Source organism: Sapajus apella, unplaced genomic scaffold (assembly GCF_009761245.1).
Source record: "Sapajus apella isolate SASKATOON/1434 unplaced genomic scaffold, GSC_monkey_1.0 scaffold9, whole genome shotgun sequence".
NCBI lineage: Eukaryota > Metazoa > Chordata > Mammalia > Primates > Cebidae > Sapajus > Sapajus apella.
This window is the reverse complement of record NW_022436949.1, coordinates 2,098,175-2,118,466: the sequence shown is the minus strand read 5'-3', so window position 1 is coordinate 2,118,466 and position 20,292 is coordinate 2,098,175. Positions and strand designations below refer to the sequence as shown.

Genomic DNA, 20,292 nt, shown 5'->3' with positions numbered 1-20,292 from the left:
CATGAGGAAATTATGGGAGCTATAATTCAAGATGAGATTTGAGTGGGGAAACAGCCAAACCATATTAGTTCTCAATATAGCAAATTAAGGCAGAAGTCTCCATATTTACTTTTAACCCACTGCCCCAACCAAGAGTATTAGAGAGTCTAAGAGAAAACATTTATAGATTCCTTCATTTAGGAAAAGGCCTAACAATACTAAGTCTCTGATATCACACTACATTGAGGACTGTTAGTAGACAAACCTTGTTTATTCACCAACTGTTCAAAATCACCTTTTCAGTACCTTCCTTAGATATAAATGGCACATAATAATCAGCATAGATCTGAGGTGAGCCAGAGATATGAAAAATGAGTCCAACAAATGAAAAGGCAAAGAGCATGGGAGCAAACAGATAAACAAAGAGCAATTTCAAGGAAACAGGGAATGTGTAGGGAGTCGCAGAACTTCAAAATGCCTATTAATCTTCGGAGAACCAAGACATGACTGTATACAAATGTTACCAAAAAATTAAAACATCAAAAACACTGCAGGAAAAGAAATTTAGACAATAAGAAAGAACTCCTGGAGACTATAACAGAAGGGCAAAAATTCAGAAACAACCACCATCACCAGTACAACAGAACAAGAGAAAAATGGAGGACAGACTTGGAGATATGCTTCAGAACGTTAGAAAAATAACAGTAAAAGTGAGATGGATACCTAGAAAGAAAAAAGACTAAAAAAAAAATTCATAAGTTTGAATATTCGACTAATACAGAAGTGGACAAGAATAAAAATAAGAATGGGAAGAATCACCAAATAGATAATATAAGGGCATTTCCTTGAACTGAAGAATAAGATATGTAGTTTTTCAAAAGCCACTCTGGGAACTTAGCACAATAAATTAAAGGAGATCAACACAAAAACATATTTTTAATAAAACTTCAGTATTATAGAAGGTAAAATAAGACTATAATCTTACAAAGAAAAAAAGATTCAAAATGAGAATAACATCTGAATTCTTTAATAGTATTGCAATTGAAGTTAATGGAACAATGCCTTGTTAATAAATGAGGAAAAATGACTTTCAACCTAGAATTCTACATCAGTACAAACTGTCATTCAAGGATAAGACATAATGTTTCAAAAAGGTTTCAAAAGATCAGCAAAGTCTCCTACTGACCAAGACAACCTTAGTAATTCCCTTGGCTACACTAAATTTAAGACCATCTTCCTTACTCCAGATCCCTGATCTCTCTTCTGTTAGAGCATTTACTTTAGAATAGTTGCGATTATAAATTATTTCTCTGCCCCTTTGAGGTGTCAATTTTCTTTCTTTCTTTCTTTCTTTTTTGAGATGGAGTTTCACTCTTATTACCCAGGCTGGAGTGCAATGGGGCGATCTCGGCTCACCGCAACCTCCACCTCCTGGGTTCAGGCAATTCTCCTGCCTCAGCCTCCTGAATAGCTGGGATTACAGGCACGTGCCACCATCCCTAGCTAATTTTTTTTTTTTTTTTTGTATTTTTAGTAGAGACAGGGTTTCACCATGTTGACCAGGATGGTCTCGACCTCTTGACCTCGTGGTCCACCCGCCTCGGCCTCCCTAAGTGCTGGGATTACAGGCTTGAGCCACCGCGCCCGGCCCGAGGTGTCAATTTTCTAAAAAGACTTGGCAGTTTTACAGCCCAGGAATCTCTTTCTCAAGGACCTGGGAGCCATCCCTTTGAAGTGTAATCATCAAGGAAGATAGAGCCCCTATCTCCCAGTTTTCCTGGAAGGATAAGAGACTAACTTTAGCAGGTGTCTTCCACCAAATTGTAAAACCATCTCCTGTCATAAAATATGAGGAGTTTATTTTCATTTGAATAAAGCCAATTAACAAGCGCAGATGGCCTGTGATCCAGATCCACCCACTCCAGTTCTTAAAAACTCCCGAGCCCCTTGCTTCAGTAGATAGAAGCTCAGACTGTGTTTTGCCCTTGTTCCTGTATTACAAGAGCCTTTAATTATTTCTTGCCTGTTTAAATTTGTCCAGTTAAATTTTTGCTTTAACACAACTATAGGTTGTGCTTTAAAAGGTGTAAGAGATAGGTTCCAAGGTAGGATTATGTAACAGGAAAGTGATGAATAGGATCTCCAAGCTGATCATATGAGAAATCCTGAAGAGCTGTCAGAGGTTGAGAGCATCAGAATACATTGGAAGAGAAAGATGATATCTTAGTCAGCTCAGGCTGCTGTAACAAAATAACCACAGACTGTGCTGCTTAAATAATAGGTAATTGTTTCTTACAGCTCTAGAGACTGGGAAGTTCAGGATCAGGGTACTGTAGGTTCGTTGTGAGAACCTGCATTCTGGCCGGTAGGCAGCCACCTTCCTGCAGTGTGTTCACGTGGGCTTCCCTTGGTGCATGCGCATAGAGAGAGAGATAGCTCTCTGTCTTCCTCTTCTAATAAGATTAATAATCCCATCAAGAGCATCCCACCCTCTATTTTAAACCTAGTTACCTCTCAAAGGCTGCACTCCAATACCATCACATTGGGGGCCAGAACTTCAATGTACGAATGTGGGAAAACAAAATAACACACATAAAGTTCGAGAAGAAATATCGGAGAAATGAAACTAGTAAATTTGCGGATAGCTTTCGTCATATGGAGACATACAATTCTATCAGAGAATTTTGTCTTGAATCTGTGTTAGAATATAATCATAATTTAACCAATGAAGTATCTCAACAATTATTAACTCCAGTGAAAATAATAAATTACATAAGAAAGGGAAGAAAAACATGACACCCTACTTGTCTCACTTTTGAATTATATTTACACAGTCGACATATTATAAATCTTAAATAAATGTGGATAGGACCAATATTACCATACAATTATGGTAGAAGGAAGGGGAGTAGAGAATGTACCAGAGAGTAATTAAGCACAGAAAAGCAAAATCTTCAACTGCCTTATTAGGAGTACAAAGTTGTGTCTAAAGCTTAAATAGATAAATACTGCAAGCAATGGTTCAAACAGTTGAATAAATTGTTTGGACTTGGGGTAAAATGGGTAAGGCTAGAAAAGAGTTGTTTTTCCTTGTAGTCTTAAAATACTATCCAATTTTTTAAAAGGCAAATACGTAAAATTGAAATATAATAGAAGCCGAGTCTATAAGAGAAAGAAACATATATTCTTGCTGAAAATGAACATGAAGAAAAAAATGATAAGGGACAAGGGGAGGGAGCAGAAGGAAGAAAAAGAAAAGAAAGGAAAACTTGCATTTTTCATACCTAATCATCTTTCATGGGCTATTATCTCTGAATAAACTTGTGAATGATCATTGGCCTTAATGAATATTGTATTAGCGAAGAGCAACTTGACTAAAACGCGAATCAGAACCTCAACAAACTACACTGACTTATGAATCACAGCTAAATCTGAACTCCTTAGCATTTCGTGATTTACAGTCTTCTACCACTACCACCAACTACGATAGTTCTTATTCTGCTTTTTTTTTTTTTTTTTTTTTTTAGACTGAGTCTCGCCTGTCACCCAGGATGTACTACAGTGGCACAATCTCAGCTCACTGCAAACTTTGCCTCCCGGGTTCAAGCACTTTTCCTGCCTCAGCCTCCTGAGTAGCTGGGATTACAGGTGTGTGCCATCACACCTGGCTAATTTTTGTATTTTTAGTAGAGACGGGCTTTCACCATTTTGGCCAGACTGGTTTTGAACTCCTGACCTTAACTGATCTGCCCACCTCATCCTCCCAAAGTGCTGGGATTACAGGTGTGGGCCACCCTGCCTGGCCCTATAGTTCTGATTAAGTATATTGCAGAATTACTATGAGGTCTTCAACATTGCTCTGGACTCATTTACCTATCAACACTTTTTGTCCCAAATGAGATCTTTTAAAAATTCACCATCCTATTTAAGTCCATTAACCCCCTCCATGCCATCTTTATTCTCAGCAATTAACCTTACATTTTACCTTACAGAGAAATTAGACAAGATCAGATCTCATCTCTTTCTCATTCTTAAATGCTATATCTTCAAATATATCCTAATTTTCACCTATACATTCTCCTTTCTCTCTTTGCAGGAGTGTTTGAAAACCGGAATTTTTGCTTCACTTCGTGGTGATCTCTGTGAAGCTTCTGGCTAAAGTAGTGAGTACCAAGACCAGTTCAACTCTGTTGATTGTGTGAAACCTGCTAGTGTCCGGCAACATGTAATGAAACACTTCTAGCCCAGCTGTTAGAAAAGCTATTAGAAATATTTCTATAGGTATTTATATTATTTAAACAACTTCCCATGTTGTAAATGTTCTCCAATTCATGCAGTCCAATATCATCCTTCACCTCCACTATGAAGTGATGCTGCCAAAGAGAAAAATGGGACAGATTTTTATTTTGCACATAAAGATACTATATTCTTGAGGATACCTGCCATCTTTCATATATATTGCCAGCAAATCTTGGAGGTGGCTTAGTTCACAAATTATTTTGGTATCAGGGATACTTTATTAGTTCATAATCATTCCTTGCAACAAATCCATTTTCTGGATCTTATCCCTTTAATTTTTATGGATCTCACTCAGGTTTGTTTTTAATCTGTTCATCTTCACTGCTCTTTTCTCTTAACATGCATATATGCTCATGTTTCTCCCAAGATAAAACATAGCATTTCCATACTTTCTGCTAGAAATTTTCCTTTCATCAATAAATCCTGCATATTTTACCTCATTAATACATCTTCATTCTCTCCTCTCACCCATATCCTCATCACTACTGGCCCTTCCTACTAATCATTGTAGTTGCTGCATTAATCTCTGATTATTTTCCTGATCAGTCATTTTCCTCCAGCTCTATTTCCCAAATATCTCTCCTTTGAGCTCAAACCCACAGGTCCAATTGTTCATTAGTACATAATCACTGAAACTCACGATGTCCAATCCTGAAATCAGTTCTCCCTCTTATTTGTGTTCTTTCTTTCTGCCCTAAATCACTGCAAATACTTGTTCCAAAAGATTTCCTGTTACCACTGTACATTGTTGTCTAAACAGCTTTCTGCTTATTTTTATTTTATTTCCTCCTATACTCTCTACACAGTCACATTCTCTTTAACAGTCATCAGATTGTAAAAATTCTATTTGGAAAATATCTCACAAATCTAGTCACATTCCTCAATTCCCACTGGCATTCTCCTTATTTAGATAATGATTATTTCCATCTGGATTTCCAAAACAACCACATGGCTGATATTTCTGCCATCATATTTGATCCTCATCTGCCCAATCTCCTCAGAAGAATATATTTGTAGTGATTTTTATAAATATACATGATTCTATGCTCTCCTGGTTCAAGACTATCGTTTACTCCCTGTTGCCCTAAGAGTAAAGTTCTAACATCCTTAACTTGGCTTTTAAGCGCCTTAATATCCAGTTCCCATATTCCTCATTAGCTTAGTCTCTTGATCTTCCACTTCAATATTTCTTCTTAAAACAATTATTTTTGTTATGCAGGTACAAAGTATTCTTCCTCTCTTCTAGAACTTTGCTCACCTTTCATTTTCCTTGAAATACTCTCTTGCTTTGCAAATTATTATCTTCAACATTCCTTAGGTTTGAGTTAGAAAATCTAACTACATTAAGGAGGGTGTCGATGTTAATAATATGTAATTTTAACTTTAACTATGTTAAAATATTCATTTTTGTAGGCAAAACACAATATACATATCTTTTAAAATTTAGTAAATTTTATGCATATTCTTCATTTCTCTTCAGTTCTACAGACACTTGTCATTTGTACTTTTTTTTTCCTCATCCACTTTTCAGCTTATTTAAAACTCTTGAATATGCTTTTGAAATGCAACTCCATGTATAAGCTAAGCAATTCATTGTTAGATAAGCTACTCATAATTGACTTAATCTTATCACAAATTCTAGCTTAAAATAATATCAAAAGGAACTCCTCAAAATTATTACTTTTGCAGCAGTGTGAACTTTTGCACAAAGGGACCGACCCATTTAATGCTGATGGATTTTATACAATTGTTTTAATGAGAAAACATATACTTACATATAGCTTGTTTGCTGAACATTCAAAACGCAGTATGAATGAATTTTTAAATTTAAATCAAAAACCATACTTTGTTTTTCTTTAAAGCATACTCGTTTCATTGATTTCTACTTTTATTAATGAATTGTTTTTCTCTACAACTAGCTAAGACTGCATCAAAAGTATACATTGTTCTGACATCACATTTCCCTGGTTTTATATACAATGTCACACAAAGCCTTGTTTTTTGTTCCTCTCTATCGTCTTCCATTTCCTTACTATGCCTACTGCTGTGAGGAATAGTCAGCTCACAGCCTGATTCAGTAAGTCTCAGCAACATGAAGCAACATATTCAAGTTTGGATTTGGGGCATATTTATGTAATTTCTCTACCTGAAATATTGTGATATACCTGCTGCTAAAATTAGAACATTCTTTGAAGAGAAGTAATACTTTAGTGGGAAAAAAATAACCAGAAATCACTGTTTTAATTTTCAGTTATTAAACATTGAATGATTCTTTTTTACATTTCCCCTAAGTCTACATTTTAAAAGATATTTTAAACTTTTATCATACTACAATATATTTTGTAGAAAGCAGTTCTAAAATATAAAATACTTGAATTCTGGCAAGATCAGCTTACTGCTTCTCCAGTTAAGGAAAAACATAGGTAGAAGAATGTATATAAATATTCTTATGTTTCATAGATTGGAAATAATCAATAATTACCAATAACTACCAGACAATATGATACATTGTTTAGTTTAAAAATAATAAATTTTTATTTATAGCTAAATTATTTATAGCTACAACTGATTGATCATTTCCTAGAATAATTTGATTTTGCCAATAATGAGGGCAAGGTATTTTATTGATACTACATGGGCTTCTTTGCAGCTGATCTTCTCTGCCTACTTAAAATCCATAGAATTTTGTGGGTTCAATTTTTAAGTCTCTAACAATTATTTTAGTCTAGGTCTATGGTTAGTTTGTCCATATAATTTCTCAAACAGAGACTAAAAATCTGTAAAATTAAAATCTCTTTCTGAGAGATTATATGGACAAACTATCTGTCAATTACTTTCTCATCTATTTGATTTCAGTGATACTCTTGACAACAGACACACTAAAAACTATGAGCTGAAAAAATGAGAAATCAAGAAGTACTAAGATTATTGCTAAATTTAATTGGGGTAACTTAAGCCTACCATGCTTCCACAAGAAAGGAATGCCTTTTTTTTTTCTCTTTTCCCTAAACTATATTTTTCCAACTGAAGGAATTTTCTGGGTACATTATAGCCATTGAAAAGTTTTAAAATGGGTGTTATAACTATATCCTAATATTGACCCTTAAACCAGCATTTTATGTGGCCTCTTAAGAAATTATTATTCAACTGTTTTGTTAGTTTTGTATATTACATTATAAGTGGAGATGAGTACCACCTAAACTTCCAGCTCAGAAAGCCATCCAACTCTGTATTCTCTCTACTTTCTTTAAAGTCTGCTTGCAAAACAGTCTGTTCTTTTCTGAGCTCATCTCTCTTACATTATCCTAGTAAGTTCAACCAACAACAAAAAACCTAACATTGTTTTAAAACCTTTTAAAGATAAAACTTATTAGGTACAATATTTCTCTCTTAAGTTATCATAGATAATATATTTCTAAATATTTTCGCCACTGCATGATGTGTGTTACTATTCTTCCAGCCTCTAATAAGAATTTTCTTGCCACCAAATACTTAGCCTCAGACCCAGTGTCATATATTTTATTTAGGTTGTCTGTTAAGGGAGCATCTCAACCCAGTACTAATTTGTCTAATAGTCATCATTGTCATAATTATTCTGTGGAAAACAGCAACTTGGAAATCTTAGTGTCTGAAAACAATGATGTCTATGTCTTCTTGTTCTTGAGATGTGGTACTGCATATGTCACCAGAGGGGCTCTTTTTCAGACTAATAGAGATTCCATTCTAACCCATTAGCAGAGTCATAAGAAAAATGAGAGAGCATGGTAAATGAAGTGTTAACTCTGAAAACTTAAGCCTCAAATCACACAGCACACTTTTTTGCTCTCATTTTATTGAGCAAAGCAAGTAACATAATGTGCTGGGTTACATAGTATCTGCCCAAAATTTATGCCCACCTGGCACATCAGAATGTGTGACCTTATTTGAAAATAGGGCTTTTCCAGATGGAATTAGCTAAGATGAGGTCATATTGGATTAGAGTATCCCCTAAATCCAATGACTGACATTCTTACAAATAGGCTAAATGAAGACACACAGACATAGACATGAACAGAAGGAGGCTATGTGAAAACATGAGCAGACAGCGTACTGATGCAATTACAAGCCCAGGAACACCAAGGATTGCCAGCAGCGAAGAGAAGGTGAGAGAAAGGCATGGGACAGTTTCTCCTTCAGAGTCTCTAGAAAGGGCAAAACCCAATGACTCAATGATTTCAGACTTCTGGCCTCCTAAACTGTGAGAGAATAAATTTATGATGATTTTAGATACCCAGTTTATGGTAATTCATGGTGGCAGCCCTAGGTAATTAATACACATGGGATACTTTAATTTGAGAGGTTGCAGATGTATAATCTTCCTATATGTAGGACATTGAATATAACACAAGTTCTAAACATAGATTATTTCCATACAAATGTGACTACAACTACAAGAATTTTAAAACTAGGTTTTCAAATTTAGGCATTTATTTTGAAGTGATGGTCTTAATACTTCTTGGTCACTTATTACAGAAAAAAACTGAATTAAGCCCTGTTGATCCAAAGTGATGGTCTATTAGACATAAATAAATGGAATTCACAAAGCAAAATGACAAAATAGTTTTGTTTTTGTAGTTTTTATTTTTTTTAACATAGCAAAATAAATGCCTTTTTTTGTTTGGGGTGCCATAACAAAATGTTTTCGACCAGGTGGCCTATAAACAACAAAAATGTATTTCTCACACTTTTAGAAGCTGTGAAGTTGAAGATCAAGATGCCAACTAATATGGTATCTAGTGAGGGCCCACTTCCTCATAGATGGCTCATTCCTCACAGGGTGGAAGGAGCAAGGGAACTCTCTGTGGTTTTTTTTTTTTTTGATAAGGACATTAATTTTATTCATGAAAATGCTGTCCTCATTAATTAATCACCTCCCCAATTCCCCCCCCACCTTCTAACCCCATCATATTGGGCATTAAGGATTAAGATATAAATTGCAGGGTGACACAGACATTTAGACTGTAGCATCAAGCATTCTGAGATTAAATAAACTCAACAAATAAGCTTGATTTTAACCCTTTTATTCTATGTGTTATTAGGAAGTTACATATGAAAACCAAATTATCTGTAGTTTTTTTACTAAAATATATTTTTTAAAATATTTTTATAATACTCGTTTACTTTTATAATACTTGTTCTTATCAAAGCATTAGTATCTAATATTTTTCTGTAAAAAACACAACTTAAAAGACAATGGAGACCTCAAACCCTAAAGATGGAGAAATCAATACCAATAAGAATTTTAGCAGAGTTTAAACAGCCAACTTTAATCAGACTTTAATTCTCCTGTTAGTAGATCAAAAGCTATTATTCTGGGGGCAAAATACCTTATGAGCATTATTGCTTTGGAACAGAAATAAAGCGAGTATTGTATCACCTAGTGTTCACACTTAACTTGGTAAAGTACTGTATTGGGAAATTAGTACATTTATCCCTCATTTTTCTATTAGTTGGGGTTTATATTACCCCAATGGAAGTGGTGCTTAGAAAATTCAATTATAGAATGTAATGTTTCTCATTAATGTCAGCATCCAGTATATAATCTAGCAAATCAGTCACATTAATCCTGAAGGGCCAGATGTGCCATATAGACCTTGATATGAGAAGTCAGCAAGAAAGGCTTCAGTGATAGAGTGAAGATAATTCTTTTTAACTTGTCTGCAGATAGGGCATAGTAAAAGAATAGTGTACTGAGGTATAGTCTAGAAGATAGATGGTTCAAGGAAAAAAGGAAGGGTAGTACATATTATGGAAACAGTATTTGCTTAAAAAAAAAAGCGTTAGCCAAAAAAAAAAAAAGTTTGACTCATATATTGGGAAATACTTTAAGGTAATAATCAGAATTTGGGAGGGCAAGTACATTTGTGATACAAATAAAGGTTATCCAAAGTCTATGCGGTAGACCCATGAAATGTTGTATTTGTGAAAAGAGAAATCAATTAGAGAGTTTTGGGACATGGAATAGAAGGATCTTAGGGTCAATGATGAAAATGACTTAGAGATGGAATATAAAACTGCAATTTTTGTATTGGGGGGACTGAAGGGAAAAAAAGGAAAACACATTATCAAATGATGGATAGGGTAGCTCTAATGCTCTCTTCACTAGTGTTCATTCTGTAGACAGGCTGTGATTTCCATTTCAGGATGAGCTGTTGGCTTTGGTTCCCATTGGCTTGGGTTGCACTTGAGTGACACCTGCTCTCCCTTCAGCTTATGTGCCAAGAGTTGCTCAGCTGGGTTAGGCTTGATTAGGCTCAATTTCAGTAAACAAGATAAGATTTTGGGGGAAATTTGTTTAAGATATTTTTGAAGAAGAAGTAGAGACCAAATGCCCTGGATAAATGAAGAATGATAGAACTTTGAAAGACCATCTTAGGTACAAATTGCTTTAAGAAGTATTGGCCTCCATGATTTGCTTCACTGAACAGATGGCATTGATAATGATTTTCATACATAAAATTATGTGTTATTCGGTTCTTGAACTAGGATGATGGATTGAAGAGAATAGGGAATTCTATTTCCAGAAAATCAAAGTTTTGATACAAGGAGAACTAGTAACTGAAAAGAGAAGGAGAAATAGGAGCAAAATGTTATGTGTAGGTTTCTGGTTTGGGTAGTTGGATCCATGTGATTTTTGTAAGCAATGTAAGGTGGTAGAAGATAAGAAACACAGGCACTGAGGGGTTTTGTTTGAGAGAAGGGTAATGTAGAAAATAAATTAGTTTGTATATAATAATTCTGCAACCAGTGGATAATAACTGGGTAAATTACACAGAGAAGTAGAAAAAAATCTTGTGTTAACCCTGGAGTAACATCAGGAATTACAGAATATGCAGAGGTAAAGAATCTCTCAAAGAAATCTAAGCAGAAATGTTGAGACAGAGAGAGAGAGGAGGAAGAAAAGAGGGATAGAGAGGGAAGAAGATTATTACATAATGAAAACCAAGGGCAAAGCATTTCAGGAGTTAGAGATAGGTCAACAACACTAAATGCTTCCAAAGTTTAAGTAAGGTAAAGACACTTCAATATTTAATAAATGTAGCAATAAAGAGATAATTTTCATGTTCCAGTTTAATTAAAGTGACATGAAAGAACTTAAGACTGCAGCTGATTGTAGAGTGAAGAGAAGTTGAGGAAATGGGGACAGCATTTGAAACAAATGTTTTCAATAAAATTTGCCGTGATGGGAAGAACAAAACTAGGGCAGTAGCTAGTAGTCATATGGGAATGTGTGTTCAAGGAGGGGATTGGGAGTTTTTCAAGATGAGGAGTCAAACAGTTAAATGCTGACAAAATGGAAATAGCATTTGCAGCACAGAAGAGAAGGGGTGAGAGACAGCAGTAGAGAGTAATTAGAAGTCTCTAAGAAGATGTGAGGGGAGAGAAAGTAAAGCTCACTGGAGAATTTACCAACACAGAATCCACCTATTTGTCTGTTAGAGTTGTCATTTCTTTTTTTTTTTCTTTGATCCCAGAAGTCTGGAACACAGAGAGAGATACCCTGATAAAGATATCAAAAGCTATCCTGCTATGCATGATGTACCAGTCATCTTGATCATCTTACTGTTAAAATGCTATGTTTAAGAAAATTATAGCTTATTATTTTTTATTTTCCTAAATGTATTTTAGTCACTAAGAGCTTTTCACAAACTTATGCATGTAAGTAACTCAGTCACACTGATCTTATATTAGTACCTTATTATGTTTTATCAGCACTCTGTCCCAGTACAATGTAGGATGTCCACATTATATGGTTTGGTGTAGGTCGGTATGCTCTTAAATTCTTTTTTCATGTATTTATTTTCTTCAAAGCTTTCAAAGTAGCTCATTTAGTAATGAGTACTTTAAAACTCCAATGTTTTAGTTAATCTACTTAGTATATTCATACTATGAAAAGAAGCCAATATACATTTTAGTTATTAGTTGAATCATAATAACAAAGGATTTCTATTGTTTTTGTGGAAGTCACATGATGGGAAATGTGGGTATGAGGTGGTCTTCGAGTGATAAAAACTGTCCCTAAAATCCATAGAGATTATTTGATGTGGACTTTCCGGGCATCAGAATTCACTGGCCCTGGTACAGAATGAGTTCATTCAGTCAAGGCATTTGCATTTGGGTTTTGAGAGCCAACTTTATCCCAGTGTGGGAATAGTAGGTCTTGGAATAATAGGTCATGCTCATTTACATTTTCTTACTTTAACAAATATACTTTTACTTATTTCAGCTTTTATTTGAATGTATGTCAAAAGAAAAATAATCATTTGTGTTGTGGAAAATACAGTTGAATTGAACCTGATGATCTCTAAAGATTCATTCAGCTGCTGATTTTTTTATTTTAAAGTATAACTGTCAGGGTCCAATTAGGAAAACAAAAAACAATGTGTCTACAATATAGGGAATTTAATTTGGAAAATTAGTTTCATAGGTGAAAGAAAAAGCATCTGACTATCAGAGGTCAAAATGTGGTAACCCAGCACCTGAGAGTCAATCAAGGTACAGGACGGTAACCTAGAGAACAGCAACACCGGAAAACCGCTACTACCTTAGGCTCAAAGATTATTAAAAAAAGGGGAGAGCCCACTGTCCAAAGTCATCCAAAGTAAGCTGGTGACTTGAAAAGCTGCACAGAGGCAGCCACAATCAAGAGGAGACACAAGAGCAGAGCCTGTTGGAGAAACCACCCATGACAAAGAGGGAAAGGGCTAACCTAGTTTCTTTCCCTCTACCCCATAAAATACCATCAGTGCTTCCCCTTGGCTGACCTGAGCCCAAGGTAACATAATACAAAAGCCCTGCTATGATACCAAACAGAAAATAGAAGAGACTCTGAGAAGCCAGGACTGGCTCAGAAATAAAATACTTTTTTTGAGAGATAAAGACAAAAATTACAAAGTCTCTGAAGCATAAAATGAAAAACACAGATGTCATTGTCATCGTTATTATGTTATTCGTGAGCCAAATATTGTTGACTTGTTTACCTCATTTCCCTATCCAGTCTGTGCCAGGTTGTGTTGGTCACAGATGTCTTTATTTCCAATCTTTCAATCATGGTTAATGCTTTGAAATTTCAGGGAAGACTTATGTTGATCAAACGCTGACTCATTTAGTTATTTCTGGAAATGAGAAACCCAATGATCTCTTTTTTGGTGATTCAATTATATAAAAATAAATAATTTCTCTTCCAAAAAGATCAAGTTATATCTTACAGGATTTGCAAAGAGGCATTTTTTAGTTCTCACATTATCTCTTTCTCTGAATTTGGACTATGCTATGCTTTAAAATAATGTATCCACATTTCTATATATTAAACAATAATTTGTCACTAGTTTATTGTATCTACCAATATTTCTACTCTTTCTATTCTTCTTTCTTGATGCTTCAAAATTTTCCATGATTTTCATTTTGTTTCTGTAAGAACTTCTTTTAGCCTTTTATAAAGGCTAGAAGATCTGCTAGTGAAACATTCTTTTATTAGTTTTCCATCTTCTGATAATGTCATTATTTTCCATTTATTTCTAAAGGTATCAAATTAGCAGTTGACAGTTCTTTCAGAACTTTAGAGATGCTATGGCACACCTTTATGGCCTCCTTGGTTTCAGATGAGAAGTCTGCTATTTGAATAGCTATCCCTCTATAGGTAATTTTTCCCTGTCTTCTTTCAAGGTTATTCCATAGTCCTTTGTTTTCAGAAGTTTGATTATGATGTGTCTTGGTATGGATTTCTATGAGTTTATACGTTGGAGTTTGCTCAGTTTATTGAATATGTTGGCTTAATGCCTTTCAACAAACTTGGGAAGTTTTATTTGTTATTCCTTTGGATATGCTCAGCTCCACTTTCTCCTCTCCTTCTGAAATTCTGATGATACTAATGACGGATCTTTTGTTACTGTCCACAGGTCCCGGAGGCCCTGTGCTTTGCTTTTGTTTTTAGTCTATTTTCTCTAATTTGTTCAGGTTGGGTAAATTATATTAATCTTTCCTCAAGTTTACATATTCTATCTCCTATTATCTTTAATACTGCCAGGTGCCTTGTTGTGACAGGATATCATTGCTGTTATCTGGTGCCCCACCCTAGTTAGGTAATGTCTCCAAATGAAGTCCCATTGTGGAATGAGGACTCTTTCCCTGGCCTATTAGGGTCAGCATGGCATTTGGATCACTGATTCTCCTTGTTAGCTTTGTAGAATAACCTTGTATTTTTGAGTCTTGGCAAGGAATAAGCTTACCTTATCCACCTTTGGTTGCTTGATCAGGAGGTGGAAAGTATGGGGCTTGGGTTGTCGTCTTCTGTTGGATAGGGTTTTATAAGAGTTGTGCTTCTACATCATTCCCCCAGTCCTGGACTCCCTACCCTTTTCCTTCCTCTTACTAACCCTACTTATCCTTGGTTTTCTCTTAAGTCATTTAAGGGGTTGACAGTTGTACTGAGAGGAAACAAGCAAGCAGAAAAAATTCTACACCATCTTATTTCACCTGAAATTACTTTGTCTCTAATTAAAACCAGTAGCTCCCAACTCTAAGCAATTTAGCTCTCATGCTCAGTTGCCAATATCTGCAGACATTCCTAATTGTCACAACTTAGGGTAGTACTACCGGTGTCAAGTGAATAGAGGCTGAAAGTGCTGCTAAGCATTGTACAGTGCACAGAAGAGTCTCAAACAAGAAAAAATTACCCAGTCCAAATGTCAATAGTGCCGAAGCTGAGATAATTTAAACATTCTCCTGAGGAATAAAAAAAAATTTGGCTATTTTTCAAATCTGTTGCAGGGTTAGACATTGACATCATTTTTTTCCCTTCCTCATCATAACCACTAGTTTTGATGAAGAACTCTAGCTTTCTAATATGCAAAAAGCCTTTCTAAATATATGCCTGAGGACTTGTCATTTTTAATTTTTAAAAATGTCATTTGCTTTAATTTGATGCATTTATAAATCAAAAGGGTAGTTATTTTATCACATGGCCGTGATAATATCTACAGTACACTCAGTCAAGAAAATTTTTTAAAAGCTACTAACATTTGCTCCTCCCATTACATTTCACACAATTATATGCACAAAGTGGTTTGGGGCTTTGGGCTTCATTACCATATCTTTTATTTTGCTTGCTAAATATAATTTGGCATACACTTTAACATTTATTATTCTAGTATCATTTGATGTTCTAATTTACTCTCTGTGCCAGCATCTACTTTACCACTAATTTTTTTAAGAGTTGAGTAAAGATCCTGGAAACCTTGCTTTTTTAAACACTACTACAGATTTGGGAACTCCTAGAATCAAAGAACAACTTAGTGTGGCAGCTCATTACTGAACTGTGAGCTCTGGATATATTGAGTTACTGCCAAGAAATATTTGTACTTTATAGTCATAGACTTTATTCTTCCACCAGTGAGAACTAAAGTGGACTACCTGAATGAGGCTTACACCTCTTGATGATCTTCCTTTGCACAGAGGAATCTTTGTCAATCTCACTATAGCTCTGCCCTTTAGGAGTGGTATGCTGGGGCCAATAAGCAGGCGGGTACTGCTTCTGGGTAAACAGCTCATCAAAAGTCTGAGAACAGAAGGTTTCAAATGTATCAAAGCAATCGGCACAGTTGTTCACTTGTTAATTAGGAACACAAAGGCACTTTCATCAAGCTGCCCAGACCAGGGGGCCATCTGCATGACAGCATTGCCTTTCTGATGATAGTGGAAATAGAGCTTAGCCAGAACTCTCCAGGGAAGGCTCACTGACCTTCCTGCTTTAAAATATATATAAAGCATATGGATGAAATAAAAAAATTGAATATAATCATAGAATAAGCCCCATTTTTAGTGTTTAGTCTTCTGAAGAATTTCCTAGGGACTTACGTCCTGTTTGTTAGTTTTGATAATTGCCTTCTTTTACTGCTACATATTTCAGTAGTAGTTGTAATTATTCCCAGTCTATGGGTGTCAAGGCATTTCTAATGCAACAATGCATAATCTATTATAATTGCCATTTAAGTCTTCTGTCTTGTCCATTGTATGTAAGCTCTGTGAAGGGAGGAACCATGTCTATCTTGTTTAATTTTATGTTCCTGCTACCTAGTAGACTTGTGGAAAATAATGAAATAAGGTGATGTTAGTAAAGTTTTCTTTTTTTCTTTCTTTGAAATATAATGTGTTTAGTTTGCTCTGAATTCATGTATCTACATTTTTCTTTGTAAATAAGCATGTTAGTATATCAAATTGTGTTATATAACAGTGTTTTTGCCCCACACCACTTTTATATCTGAATGAGGTATAATGAGGTATATCTGAAAGCTATTGAAATGTCTTCTCTATTGTACTGATATGAAATGTTTAATATCACTTATCTCTGTTTATTCTATCCTGTTTTTTAAATATCTAAATTGCCGTCATCATAAACATCAGATGTTTATGCCAGAAAGATGCTGTATGAAGCCACTGTGTGTTTACTTTCCTTGTTTACAGTTCAATCACTGGCAATGAATGGAATCCCATTCCTAGGACTCTCCTAGCTCACTTATACATTTTCAAGAGACAAACAGAACCAATGCACTTGGATCATCACCTATTTTTCAGGTAACCTTTCTGCTTTCTTGGTAGAAGTAGATGCATCTTCTCTGTGTCTCCACAGTTTTTAATATTTTAGTGATAGTCCTATGCATTTGTATGTCTATTTGTCCAAATATATTTAGCTGACCCTTCACCAGTGGGTTAGAACTGCATGGGGCCCACTTATTGATAGATTTTTTTTTCCCCACAATAGAGTTGGCAGACCATATGGAGTTCTGCATCTGTAAACCCAGGTCTTTGGTAGGCCAAGGACGGAGGATCCAGATCACTTGAGGCCAGAAGTTCTAGACCAGCTGGGCAACAACATAGTAAGACCAGTCTCTATAAAACACATTTAAAAATTCTTCTTGTAGAGATATTTCACTTCCTAGGTTAGGTAAATTGCTAGGTATTTTATTTTTTTGGAGCTATTGTAAAAGGAATTGGGTCCTTAATTTGATTTATAGCTTGGTTGTTATTGGTTTATAGCAGCGCTATTGATTTGTGTAGATTGACTTTGTAGCCTAAGGCTTTACTGAATTCGTTTATCAAATCTAGGAGTATTTTGGAGGGGTATTCAGGATTTTCTAGGTATAGGATTATATCATTGGCACACAGCGGTAGTCTGAATTTCTCTTTTCCAATTTGGATGCCCTTTATTTCTTTCTCTTGCCTGATTCATTTTGATAGTACTTCTAGTGATAGGTTGAATAGAAGTGGTGAAAGTGAACATCCTTGTCTTGTTTCAGTTCTCAGTGGGAATGTTTCCAGCATTTTCTCATTCAGCATGATGTCTGTATGGGTTCATCATATACTGCTTTTATTACTTTGAGGTATTTCCCATCTATGCTTAGTCTGTTGAGGGTTTTCATCATAAAGGATGCTGGATTTTATTGAACGTTTTTCCTACATCTATTGAGATCATCATATGGTTTGAAAAAAATCATAGCACAAACAAATGAAAACACAACTCATGTTCACGTATTGGAAAAATTAATATCATGAAAATGACCATACTACCCAAATCAATCTACAGATTCAATGCAATTCCCATCCAAATTCCAACATCATTTTTCACAGAATTAGAAAATACAATCCTAAAATTCATGTGAAACAAAAAATAACTGACATAGCCAAAGCAAGACTAGGCAAAAAGAACAAATCTGGAGGCATCATATTACCTGACTTCAAGCTATACTACAAGGCTACATAAATCAAAACAGCATGGTACTGGTACAAAAACAGACACATAGACCAATGGAACAGAATAGAGAGCCAATAAATAATTCACAAATACAACAAACCGATCCATGAGAAAACATACAAAACATAAGCTGGGGAAAGGGCACACCACTTTTTTTTTGGTGCTGAGAAAATTGGTAAGCCACATGAAGAAGAATAAAACTGGAATAAACCTTATACAAAAATCTCCTCAAGGTAGATCAAAGACTCAAATCAAAGATGTGAAACTTGAAAAATTCTGAAAGAAAACCCAAGAAATACTCATCTGGACATTGCCTAGGAAAAGTATTCATGACTAGGACCTCAAAATCAAATGAAACAAAAATAAATATAAATAAATGGGACCTAATTAAACTAGAAAGCTTCTGTACAGCAAAATAAATAATCAGCAGAGTCAGCAGCTCACACAGCAGAAGAAAATATTTGCAAATTATGCATTCAACAAAGGACATATATCCAGAATCTACAAGGAACCCAAATCAGTAAAAATAATAATAATCCCATCAAAATGTGGCAAATGACATGAATATACATTTTTCAAAGGAAGATACACAAATGACCAACAAACATGTGAAAAATAATATTCAATAATTAATCATCAAGGACATGCAAATTAAAACCACAGTGAGATACCTACCACCTTACCCCTGCAAGAATGGTCATTATTAAAAGGACAACAATATCAAAAAACAATAGATGTTGGCATGGATGTGGTGAAAAGGGAATACTTATACACTGCTGGTGGGAATGTCAATTTGTACAACCTGTATAGAAAAGAGTATGGAGATTTCCTAAAGCACTAAAAGTTGACCTACCATTCGATTCAGCAATCTCACTACTGACTATCTACCCAACGGAAAAGAAGTCATTATATCAAAGAGACACCTGTACACATATGTTTATAGCAGCACAATTTACAATTGCAAAGATATGGAACCAACTAAATGCTCATCAAACAATAAGTGGCTAAAGAAAATGTGATGTGTGTATGTATATATATATATGTGTGTGTGTGTATATATATATGTATACATATACACACATATATACACACACATACTATGGAATATAACTCAGCTATTATATATATACACATTACACATGTATACAGACACACACACACACACACATTATGGAATACTACTCAGCTATTAAAAAGACTGAAATAATGTGTTTTGTGGTAACTTGGATGAAACTGCAGGTCATTATTCTAAGTGAAGTTACTCAGGAATGGAAACAAATACTGTATGTTCTCATTTACGAGTTGGAACTAAGCCATGGGTAAGCAAAGGCATGCAGGATGATTTAATGGGCATTAAATCAGTTTAATTGGAAACTCAGAAGGGAGAGGGAGTGAGGAAGATAAGGGTTAAAAAACTACATATTTGTTACAGTGTACACTACTTGGGTGATAGGAACACTAATATCTCAGACTTTACCACTATGTAATTAATCCATGTAACCAAAAACCACTTGTACTCCAAAAACTATAGAAATAAATATAATATTAAGAAAAAAATTAAACATTGTCTAGACATCATGGTGTGTACCGTAGTCCTAGATACTTGGAAGGCTAAGGTGTGAGGATCATTTGAAACCAGGAGTTCCTGGCTGCAGTAAGCTATAATCACACTACTGCACTCCAGCCTGAGTGACAGAGAGGGATCCTATGTTTAAAAAATAATAATAATAAAGTAAATATAGTCTTTTCAGAATGTGACTTCATGGATAAGAAGGGCCATTTTTTTCTGTAAGTGGGTTCCACAGGAAAAACTGTAGAACTTGATTATGAGTGGATTTTTGTATCTGACGTGTGTGTGTGTGTGTGTGTGTGTGTGTGTGTGTGTGTGTGTGTGTGTGTCTTACCTGTCTGTTCCTGTAAAGAACAAAGCAGGTTTTCTAGAACTAAATAGCTAATTAAAATAAACTCTAACTCAATCTCTTCAGTCGTATCAGCTGTTATCTTTTGTCCTTTAGGAGTCATTTCTTCCTTTCTAAATCAGTTAGGCACATGGCTCATATCCTTCCTTGTCATCAGCTTTTTGACTAGACTGATAATAATTATGGGATCTAGAGATCTTATTCTGTTCTACATTAACAGTGCTTTATGAATACTAACTAAATACATAAATTAGTTAAATATATAGCTCTTTTCCCTCCCTCTTTTCCTCCCTCCCTCCCTCCCTC

General features: G+C 35.1%; 1 long non-coding RNA gene across 1 annotated transcript in view; it reads left to right on the top strand.

The window, feature by feature from the left end:
- LOC116551184 overlaps positions 1-17,202 on the top strand; it is a 29,247-nt gene extending 12,045 nt beyond the window's left edge. Inside the window, exons 2-4 of the long non-coding RNA XR_004268756.1 lie at positions 4,076-4,142; positions 16,780-16,890; positions 17,078-17,202. This is a non-coding gene — a long non-coding RNA (uncharacterized LOC116551184). The remainder of the gene's footprint in view (positions 1-4,075; positions 4,143-16,779; positions 16,891-17,077) is intronic.
- Positions 17,203-20,292: the final 3,090 nt, after the last annotated feature.